This window comes from Serinus canaria, chromosome 23, assembly GCF_022539315.1.
Source record: "Serinus canaria isolate serCan28SL12 chromosome 23, serCan2020, whole genome shotgun sequence".
NCBI classification, from domain to species: Eukaryota; Metazoa; Chordata; class Aves; order Passeriformes; family Fringillidae; genus Serinus; species Serinus canaria.
Genome location: NC_066336.1, coordinates 5,374,044 through 5,383,468, shown reverse-complemented (window position 1 = coordinate 5,383,468; position 9,425 = coordinate 5,374,044). Strand labels below are relative to the sequence as shown.

Below are 9,425 nucleotides of genomic sequence, written 5' to 3'. Positions count from 1 at the left end.
GTTTCAAGATTTCCTTATAAACACCACAGGAAAGGGATCTCAAACTGGGGGGAAAAAAAGAGGTTTAAGTCTCAGTCAAAGGGATTTCAGTATAACCAAAAATGTTTGAAGTTTATGAGGGTTTGTTGGGTTGTTTTTTGTTTTTGTTTTTTTTTTTTTTTGCCACTGCTAATGATCCTGTTCTGTGACAAAAATAGCAACGAATTTAGATCAAGGTCATTAAATTAACTTTATAATCACAACTGATAACAGAAGGAGAAATGGCAATGCAACACGAGTGGTTTAAGCCTGGAAATGACTCAGGTGGACGCTCTCACTTGTGCCACCTCCCTGTGTCCCACCCAGCAGCCCTGGCCCTGTTTGTCCCGAGTGTTTGAGCCCCCCAGGAGGCACAGCTGGCTTTTCTTCCAGCCCTCGGTGCAGCTCATCCTTGTGCGGGGATCCCGCCAGGGCTGTCCCCTCTCCCCGCCTTGCTGCCCTTCCCAAGGCTTCGGGAATTCCGTTCTCCTTCACCAGCAGAGGGAAGCAGAAGGATGCGTTAAACCCGCCGCGCTTTCCCAGCCAGCACTCGCAGGTGCCGAGGGCCTTCTGGGCTTCCCCAGCTGAGGGAAGGAGGATGCTCTTCCACAGCCTCCCGCTGTCTGGGGACTACGTGGTAAGCCCAGAACTCCCAAAATTACCTACAGGAAGGATTTCTGACACTCGGTACCGGGTATGGAAAGTAGGTAGATCAAGGAAATGTTTGGCATCTTCCCCTCTTTCTTCTCCTGCCTTTAGCATCTCCTCTTTCTTCTCCTTGCTTTGATCTCTTGCTCCTTGCTTGTCTCTCCCATCTCAGGGATATCAGGAGTGCATTATCTCAGGGCTGAATAACAGCAATCAAGGACGTAAAGGACAAAGAAAAGATGAGGGGAAAATGATCAAGGTGGAGAAGTTGCTTAAAGACTTTGTGTAGGCGCCATCAGTCTGCCTGGTCAGCTTCCAGCAGAGCCAGCTGACCTGATGCTGAGCTGTGACTAAAGCAGAGCAGGCAGAGTCTGCAGGGAGCTTCTCAAAGCACTCCCTTCCCTTTGAGAATTTCCTGCTTGAAGGGCAGAGTGGGCAGCAGGCCAAACCACAAACTACACAAAGGCTTGGCTGCTTCTCTCCTAGGCTTTATCCCTGGAGAAGAGTTCCTGCAGCAGGTCACGAGGGGAGGCACTGAGACACCAACACCAGGCCTTTTGGGGGCTGCTGACTCGCTTTCCCCAGCTGAAGGACTTGGCTGTGTCCCCCTCAGCCATTCTGGAGCACATTCCTTGAGTCAGGGATAAATGCCAGGACAGGAAGTTACCCACTTGTAATTTAGGCACTGGAAGGAGCTTATTTGTCTCTCAGTGCCTGACCTGGAACACCCAAGAGGTGACTTGACCCACTTGTGTCACTCTGCCAGTTCACCCCTGCCTGCACACATCCCTGCAGGACCCAGCCACTGGGGCTGGGAGCTGCTGCTGCTGGGTTTCCCTGGCAGCACAGTGCCCCTTGCATCACCCAAACACAATTCCTGGCACTCTGAGCAGTGCGGGAGCTGAATCTCCAAGGGTGTGGAGGTGCCTGATCTCCAGTTACTCTCAGCAGCACCGAGGTGATGATGAATGTGCCAAACCCAGAGCTGGATGCACAGGAGGGGAGAAGGGCTCCAGAGCCTTTCCCAGCACGTGCTGTCCTGCAAGGAGTCAGGAAGGTGCTGCCCAGCAGGAGCTGCAATGGCTGGCCAGGGATTGCATCCAGCCCTCCAGGCTGGGCAGCAGCAGCCAAGCCTGGCAGCACCAGGGCAGAAGGAGCTTGCAGATGCAGTTTTTTATCAGCTGCTCTGGAAAACCTGCTGCAATTTTAATAATCAGCTCCAGCAGAATTGGGCAGGTCCTGCTTCCCTCAGCACAACCCTGCTGGCCATGAGGCACGGGCTGGACAACCTCGAGCACATGGCAGGGCCACGTGGAGATGTGGAGATGGACCCCGTGGCCAGGGCAGTGCAGGCTCTCTTCTGGTTCTGGTTGTTGATAAGGAACAGCTGGCTCAGGATCCTGTTCCCTGCAGATGAACCCTCAGACACCACATCTTCAGAAATCTCCTGTAATTTTGGAGCAGCCCAAGTCAGAGCAAGCTCTGCTGAAATTCACAGAGTTGCAGCACACATCTCCAATTTTGGTCTGTTCTGAAATGCTTTCCCACAAAGAAAAACAAGTGGAAAAGGTGATTTGTGCTCAAATCCCTGCTGCTTGATAACTCGAGGGGTATTTTTACAGGAAAGGCTGAATCCACCAGAAGACTGATTCCTTGCAAAGCTCTCCCAGTTTTCATGGAATGGCCCATATTTGGGGTTTGTTATTTTTAGCACCATAGTAGCACCGTTCCACTTGTCCGTGCATGCAGCCAGGAACAGCTCAGCTGAGGGAGGAAAACGGAGCAGGAGGAGTTCCCTGTGATCTCACTGTAAATCAGCACCTTCTGCAGCAGCCAGCACTGCCTGCCCACTCCCTGCCACTCTTCCTCTCAGCCTTTTGAAAGGCCAAGCAGAGCAGGAGCCTCCATTCCCCTCCCAGCCATTCCTGCTTGTTCCTTGAGGGGTTTGAGTCATTCCAGGGTTGCTGCTGCTGTAGCCAAGCACAGGTTCCATCTGGATGGGGATTTTAATCTGCCCTTGACTCATTCCCCTTCTTTGAGCCTGGCTTCTTCCCTGCTCCTTCTTGCTCCTGCCAAGCACAGTTAAATCCCTTCATCCTTGTGTCTGTATGAGTGCAATTATGCCCCAGCTGCTTCATTTGCCCCTCAGCTGCCATTCCTCATTCTTCAATCCCAGGCCTTCCCTGTTCTCTGCCTCCTGTGCCATTTGGGGAGGGGACATGGGATCACTGCCAGAATCCAACTCTAAAGCCACCAGGACAGGAACCAAAGCACCTCCAGAGTGTTTTCCATTGGTAACTGACAGACAAGACACTTCATGAATTTCACACAATGTTCCTAAAGACCAGGAACTTCAGCTCTTCTCATCCTACACACTGGAATGATTTCACATTTGTGTTAGTATAAAGCTATTCTTTTATCTCCTATGGTCCCAGACCTTCCAGTTCCCACTGGGATTGGCAGAAGTAGGACATGAAGGGCATTCAGCCCTTCCTGGGACCACATCTGAAAAGCTGGAGGGATCACGTACAACAAGGCAGGGCTGGATTTATTTGGCTCTATAAATAGAATCCTGCCCAGTCCTCTTTTTGAAAAGCCCAGGAAAAGAAGGGAGGCAGGAAAGGTGTGGTACTGCAAATAAAGCATTCTGCCCACATGCTGCATTAATTAGGCCCAGCTCAGAAGTTACAGGTGGGATTTTAGATGTGCTGTGGCTCCCAGTCTGTACAAATTGCCTTGTGGACTGCAGAGAAATTTGATCTTCCTCATCCCCAGAATCACTCAGCTTTCCATGCAACAGGAGGCTTACATTAAAGGATTAAAATGTTGAAGCTCTGAAGGCACCTACCTCGATGCACAGTTAAAATTAAAGCATAAAATTCGTGTGACTTGGAAAGCAAAACAGGAAATACAATAATAGCAGCACTGGTGGTGCTGGAATGGTGGGTTTGGTTCTGGCCACCCTAACTCTAAAAAAGGCACTGGCAGGTGACACTCCTGGTGGCATTGCTGGGCTCAGGGGGTGCAGGGTCTCACCTGGTGGCACTGCTGTGGGGCTGTGTCAGGGTCACTCCTGGTGGCACTGCTGGGCTCAGGGGGTGCAGGGTCTCACCTGGTGGCACTGCTGTGGAGCTGTGCCAGGGTCACTCCTGGTGGCACTGCTGGGCTCAGGGGGTGCAGGGTCTCACCTGGTGGCACTGCTGTGGGGCTGTGTCAGTTCCTGCAGCTCAGCACCTGCCTTCAGGTTGAGTTCCTCAAGTCCTGCTGATTCACCCTTGTGCAAGTCACTTAACTGTTCTGTGCCTGCTGCCCAGCCCTGCAGGTGCCCAGGCTGCAGCAGGGTGTTGTAAGCCCTCATCCACAGGAATTCAGGGTGTTTTGAGATGTGGGAGCTGTTAACAGAACACCGAGTGTCATTAGCCATTATCAGATGGTTTATAATAACATACACACACCTCCTGGGCTGCTTTGTCCCTGCTGTGGTGTCTTGCTGTAGCTCTGGTTGCTTTGGGATTTTGTTATTTCTAGAAGTTTTTGAGTTTTTCCCCAGTTTTGAGCCATTCCCCAGTCAGCTGTCCCCTCTCAGAGTGCTCCTGGAGCAGCCCCATCCCCTCTGCTGAGGCAGACTCCAGAATATGTGATGACTTTGCAGAGCTGCTTAACGCGGAGTGAACACACAGCTTAATCAGCTTAATAAGCTGCCACTCATCAGCTGAGACACCTTAACTGCCTGCAAGCACGCTCCTGAAGCAATTCAAGCTTTTACAGTCACTTGATGGTGTTTATACATCAGCAGAGGTGTTTTCCCTCCCAGTTTGGGTGTGTAGAGAGCACACGGAGCAGTCCTGGGCCTCGGCTGCCACAGTCCTGCTCGCTCCCAGCCCCTGCTCTGGGACTCTGAACTCTGCTGCAGTGACTCAGGCTGAGCACCTGCCCCAGCATGTTCTCTGTTGATTAAACTGGTTTGCAGGCCATAATTATTTTCTCTATCATGGTATAATGGCTCCGCATCGTATTAATTTTAACATTGTAAGAATTTGCTTCTGGGAACAGCCTTCTTGAATTAATCACTGACTCATGATTTACTGGGGGAGATAATATCTAACCTACAAGAGGCAGAACAGGAAACTATCTATTTAAAAGATGGCAGTGGCTGATAATTTATGACTACAGACAAAGAGATATCTCAGAAGAAGAAGGTGGACAGATCCTGCAGTTTCGTGGTCACTGCTCTCACTCAGCAAAAAGGAACTTTTGTGTAGTCACTGGAGGATCTGTTTTTGAGTGACAGGTTAAAACTGAGGGGGACGAAAATGAGTGAGAAACAAGGAAAAAGTGTCCAAGCAGACCTCAAAGCCATCCTCAGCTCTGGAACCAAACCCTGTATTACAACAAAGGCAGTTCAACATCTCAGCATGTCACCAGCTTACCATAGGAAACAAGGAGATAAAAGGGGAAAAGCATCATCTTTTTGTGTCTGAATCTGTAATACAGGAGTTTTCTTACCCCTCTCCTCTCCAGCTTGAACTGGACACTCCCACGTCACTGATGAGGCCTGGCCAGAGATGTTTCCTCTCATTGCAGTCCATTAGGAAAGTCAATCTGAGAGTCAACAATAAAAGCTTTAAATCCCAGAGGAGGTTGCAGGAGGTAAAGCTTCATCCTGGCAATCTGAAGGATTTTGTCCCATGTTACTGTGATTTGGAGTAATTCACACAACTCTTGGTACCACAGATTACTGAAATTCCCTCTCCTGGAATTCTGGGGCCCTGAACAAAATCAGACAGTAGAGGTGATGGAGGATTGTGGACACAGCAGCCACACAGAGACATTTCCTGCCAGGTGTCAAGTTCTAGGCAGTCACAGAGAGCTCTCCCTACCCTTGGGAAGCTCTCCCAGATTTTGGTGTGAGTGCTGCTGGCAGCTGTAACCACTCACAGAGAGACATCCGGCTTTGAAATGTGGGTTTGCCTTTGTTGGTCATCACCCACAGGTAAAGGCAATTCAAAGGCATCTCCAAGCCCTTTTTCCTTCTGAAACTCACCATTTCTGCAAGCAAAGCAATACCACTTCTGCCCTGGCAGTGTTTGTGGCCCAAACCACAAGAGGAGTTAATTTGGAAAAATTTGGGAAATGGCTTTCTCCATGTCTGTGATCCTGGAGCTGGGAGGGAGGATGGTGCTGCTGACCTTGGCTCTGCTCCCCTGTGGAGCACCTTCACACACACATCCAGAGCTTCTTAGGGCATGTTGGGCTGAAGTGTCACAGGACACTGTACCTTTGAACCTCTGCTGGGAGGACCATCTAGAAAACACCCTGGGACTTTGGAGTAGCTGCAAGGAATCACCAGAACACCCCACAACACTGGAAATGCCACAGACTTCAGGAAAAGCCACACTGGTGCATAATGCACCAAGCTTCAAAAGATCTCCTGGCCCTTTGCCTGCTGAGGGTGAGACCTGGGGTGAGGGCACAGAGTTTATCTGGGAGCTGACACCAGCTGGGAGCTCTCCTGTTTGATACCCTGAAATTGCTAATGGTGCTTTTGTTCTTGGGCTCAGGACTGAGTTCAGTGCTGCCTTATCGGTGTCCCTGGAAATCAGTTGTGCCCAGCACCTTTCCAATCCAGCAGCAGCTTCCCCCCACAGTCCTGTCACACCGGTTCTTTTCCTTTCTCACATTCCCTGCTGGATGCACTCTCCTTCCTCAGTGCCTGGGTTGGTATTTACATCCCTTTCCTGTTTGTCTTGTAGGTCATCCCAACATGGATTCCCTCACCAAGGGAATAACATCTTCCTTCCAATCGAAGACTTCCCACCTAACAAGGAACAAGGAACTTACTCCAGATTTATTCCAGAGTCTGCAGCCTCAGCCAGCAGGGAAGCAAAGAAAACTCCTTCCAGGTGAGTGCAGCCTAGAAGACACCCCACTGCCATGGGACACATGAAAATCCATCACAGGAGGCTGATCCCAGAGTGTCCCCCTGTGGCCTGGTCCAAAGGAGATGGCTGTTGTCCCCAGGAAGTGGTTGGGAGGTGGCAGGGCCTGGAAGGGCAGTGTGGGTTGGGAACAGCCTGGAGCAGTGGATCAGGGGCCCTTTATCAGCTGATCTCCCAGACATTTACAAACAGTAATTAAACCTGCACCACCCTGGGATGTGGGGGCCACTTCTTATCCCCATGGCATGGAGCAAGAAGCCAGAGCACACCTGACCTGGAAAAAGATTCCTCACATCCCAAGCAAAGGCTTTAGGCTGGTTTTGTGCCTGAACTCTCCCCAGAGGAACACTGAGGGTAAAGACCCAAATGTGGGAACCCCGGGGCAGGAATGGTGAGGGACACTCCTGTCTGCACAGCACCCCAAGGCAGCTGATGGATAAAAGCTGGCCATATCCCCAGCCCCTGCTGGGAATGAGCTGGAGAGAGGCTGTCAAAGTGCTTCCTGGAAGCCAGAACTGCCATTCCCAGCTATTCCATCCTGCCACCACTTCAGAGAGATGAAAAGGCATGAACAGAAACTCCCTTCTCCCAAGCCCTCCCACCCCTTGGGATCCTCATGGGAAGACAAATAAATCCATCAGCAGATCGTTCACAAACATTTATTGTCACCACACAGTGACGTTGCAGGCCTGAGATTAAGATCATCAATAAATTCCTGACTGTGGAAAAGAATGAGCCCATGAGAAAGCCCAGGGCTCTCCTTACCCAACAGGGAAATCTTTACTACATCTCTCAGCAGCTGGATCTTCTATCAGGGGTTTGGGGAAAAAGGAAGCTGGGAGGGAAGCAATGCCAGGAGGGATTTGATAAGGACAGAGGGCTGGAGGAAAGGGCAAATGAAATATGAGGAGGGAAGATCCCCAGGCTGTTATCAGAAAACACACAAACACTCCACACCCAGCTGCTGGGTTAGAGCCTGCTCCCTCTGCTGTCCCAGGCAGTGGGAGAGCAGGAGGGACTCCCAGCTGGGTCCTTTGGCATCCCTGTCCTGTTCCAGCACTGCCTGGAGAGGGGAGCAGCCAGGTCTCTCCATGGCAAATCCATGGATTTTACAATAAACATCACAGGCTGTCCATAGCACTTCCATTTCCCAAAGCTCTTCATTTCCCAAAGATTTTGGCTTAGAAGGATTAAGCATCACCCTGAGGGCCACACAGCAGCTCTGGACTCCTCACTACCAGCTCCTTGTCCAGCTTGGCTGGTTCATATTTTACAATATTATTTTTAAAGGTAAGGTTGAAAAAATAAAAGCATGTTTGCAGTGTAAAGGCCATTAAAGCATCACTGACTGTCAGGGCTTTGGACAAACAGGTTCTGTGAGTTCTGTGTGTGTAAAACTCACATCCCTGACTGTTGGTACAACACATTCCAGCTGCAGAATTCCTCTCTTTGATGGGAAGAAGGGAGCACTTGCAGGGGACAGTGTGGGGGCACAGAGCAGCATGAGAACCCCCAGCACCCCTTTGCTCTGGCTTCACTAGAGCCTTCCTCACCCAGAGCTGAGTGAAATGGAAGAAACACATCCTGCAGCTTGGAATCAATTTCCTGCTGGGGAACCCAGAGGAGAGACCCACCTCAGAGAGGAATGGGTTAAACACAGCCCCCTGGCAGAGCAGGGGGCAGCTGCAGTGCAGCACTGCACTGGTAAGGCAGAGACAGATGCAGCCACAATGCCATCTCTCTGTCACTTCTTCCCTGCCCGGATCCCTGGCGAGCTCATCCCGGGGTGGAGGCAGAGCCTGCGGGGCGGAGCTCTGGGATCCTGCAGGATCCCTCGGTGCCCGTTGGCTCGTTGTTGCCAGGCTCAGCTAACATGATTTGTGCAGTGCCAAAGCAGTGCATGAGCACACAGAGCTGCTCTGGGCCTGCCCCAAAGAGCAGAGCCACAGGGAGGCACAGTTCAGTCAGCCAGGGGCTGACACAGAGCAGCAGCTTTACCAAAGGCTGGTTATTCAGCAGTTCATGCCTGGGCAGCCTCACAGCTGGGGCTCAGCATTCCCAGGACTCCCAGCCAAAAGTGCAGCCAACCCAACCCTCAGCTCACTGAGGTAAATCCCAAGTCTGGGCTCCCTGACTGTGAGCACTGAGCTCTGATTCTGTGGCCATTATCCAGCTGGTGATTCCATGACATTCCCACAGCTCTTGGGGTTCTAGTGCCCAACTCACCCAGAATTTAATTCTATAAATCCAAGGCACTACCTGCAGAAATAAATGAGAGCTGGGGGAACCCTCGGGAGGTTTATTAAAGCTCTGCACACTTACAAACAGATGCAGGCAGGGTTTGACTTCCCTGACTTGAATCCTCTCCTCCCATGCCCAGCACAGCACCAGGGCACCTCCGGACACGCGTGTGGGTGTCCTAACAAAACACAGGATGCTGTTTTTCCTTCACAGCCCTGCAGAGCCACACCACACACCGAGCTCCTCAGCTGCCTGCCTGATGATGCAAGGAGTGAATAAGCACGAATAAAGACACAGAAACTGGGTGTTGTTTGTAGAAGTGAGGAGCAGAGCCCTCCACCCAGCACTGGGGATACCAGAGCTCTTGCACAACTCAGCTCTCAGCCTGCTGCTCCTTTTTATGCATCTCTGTCTCTGTGGGCACTTTTTCACCAGGAGCACTCAGGAAGTTTTCCTTCCTCCCCAGCTGGGATGCCAGAGTGGGATTCCTGTGTCAGGATTTCCCTCAGACTCTGCTCACCACGAGCAGGCTTGTGCTGGCCTGCCAGGGCTGGCTCACGGGCAGCTAATTAGTGGTAC

The 9,425-nt window shown here is 51.3% G+C and overlaps 2 long non-coding RNA genes across 2 annotated transcripts; one reads left to right on the top strand and one right to left on the bottom strand.

Moving 5' to 3' along the window:
- Positions 1 to 3,707: 3,707 nt before the first annotated feature.
- On the bottom strand, positions 3,708 to 6,753 carry LOC127060406 (uncharacterized). The gene is made up of 3 exons (XR_007779407.1): positions 6,508 to 6,753; positions 5,173 to 5,268; positions 3,708 to 4,058 (listed from the first exon to the last, which is right to left on the bottom strand). It is a non-coding gene; the product is annotated as an uncharacterized LOC127060406 (long non-coding RNA).
- LOC127060405 (uncharacterized) lies at positions 6,443 to 9,151 on the top strand. Its single transcript, XR_007779406.1, has 2 exons — positions 6,443 to 6,569; positions 9,060 to 9,151. It is a non-coding gene; the product is annotated as an uncharacterized LOC127060405 (long non-coding RNA).
- The last annotated feature ends 274 nt before the right edge of the window (positions 9,152 to 9,425 follow it).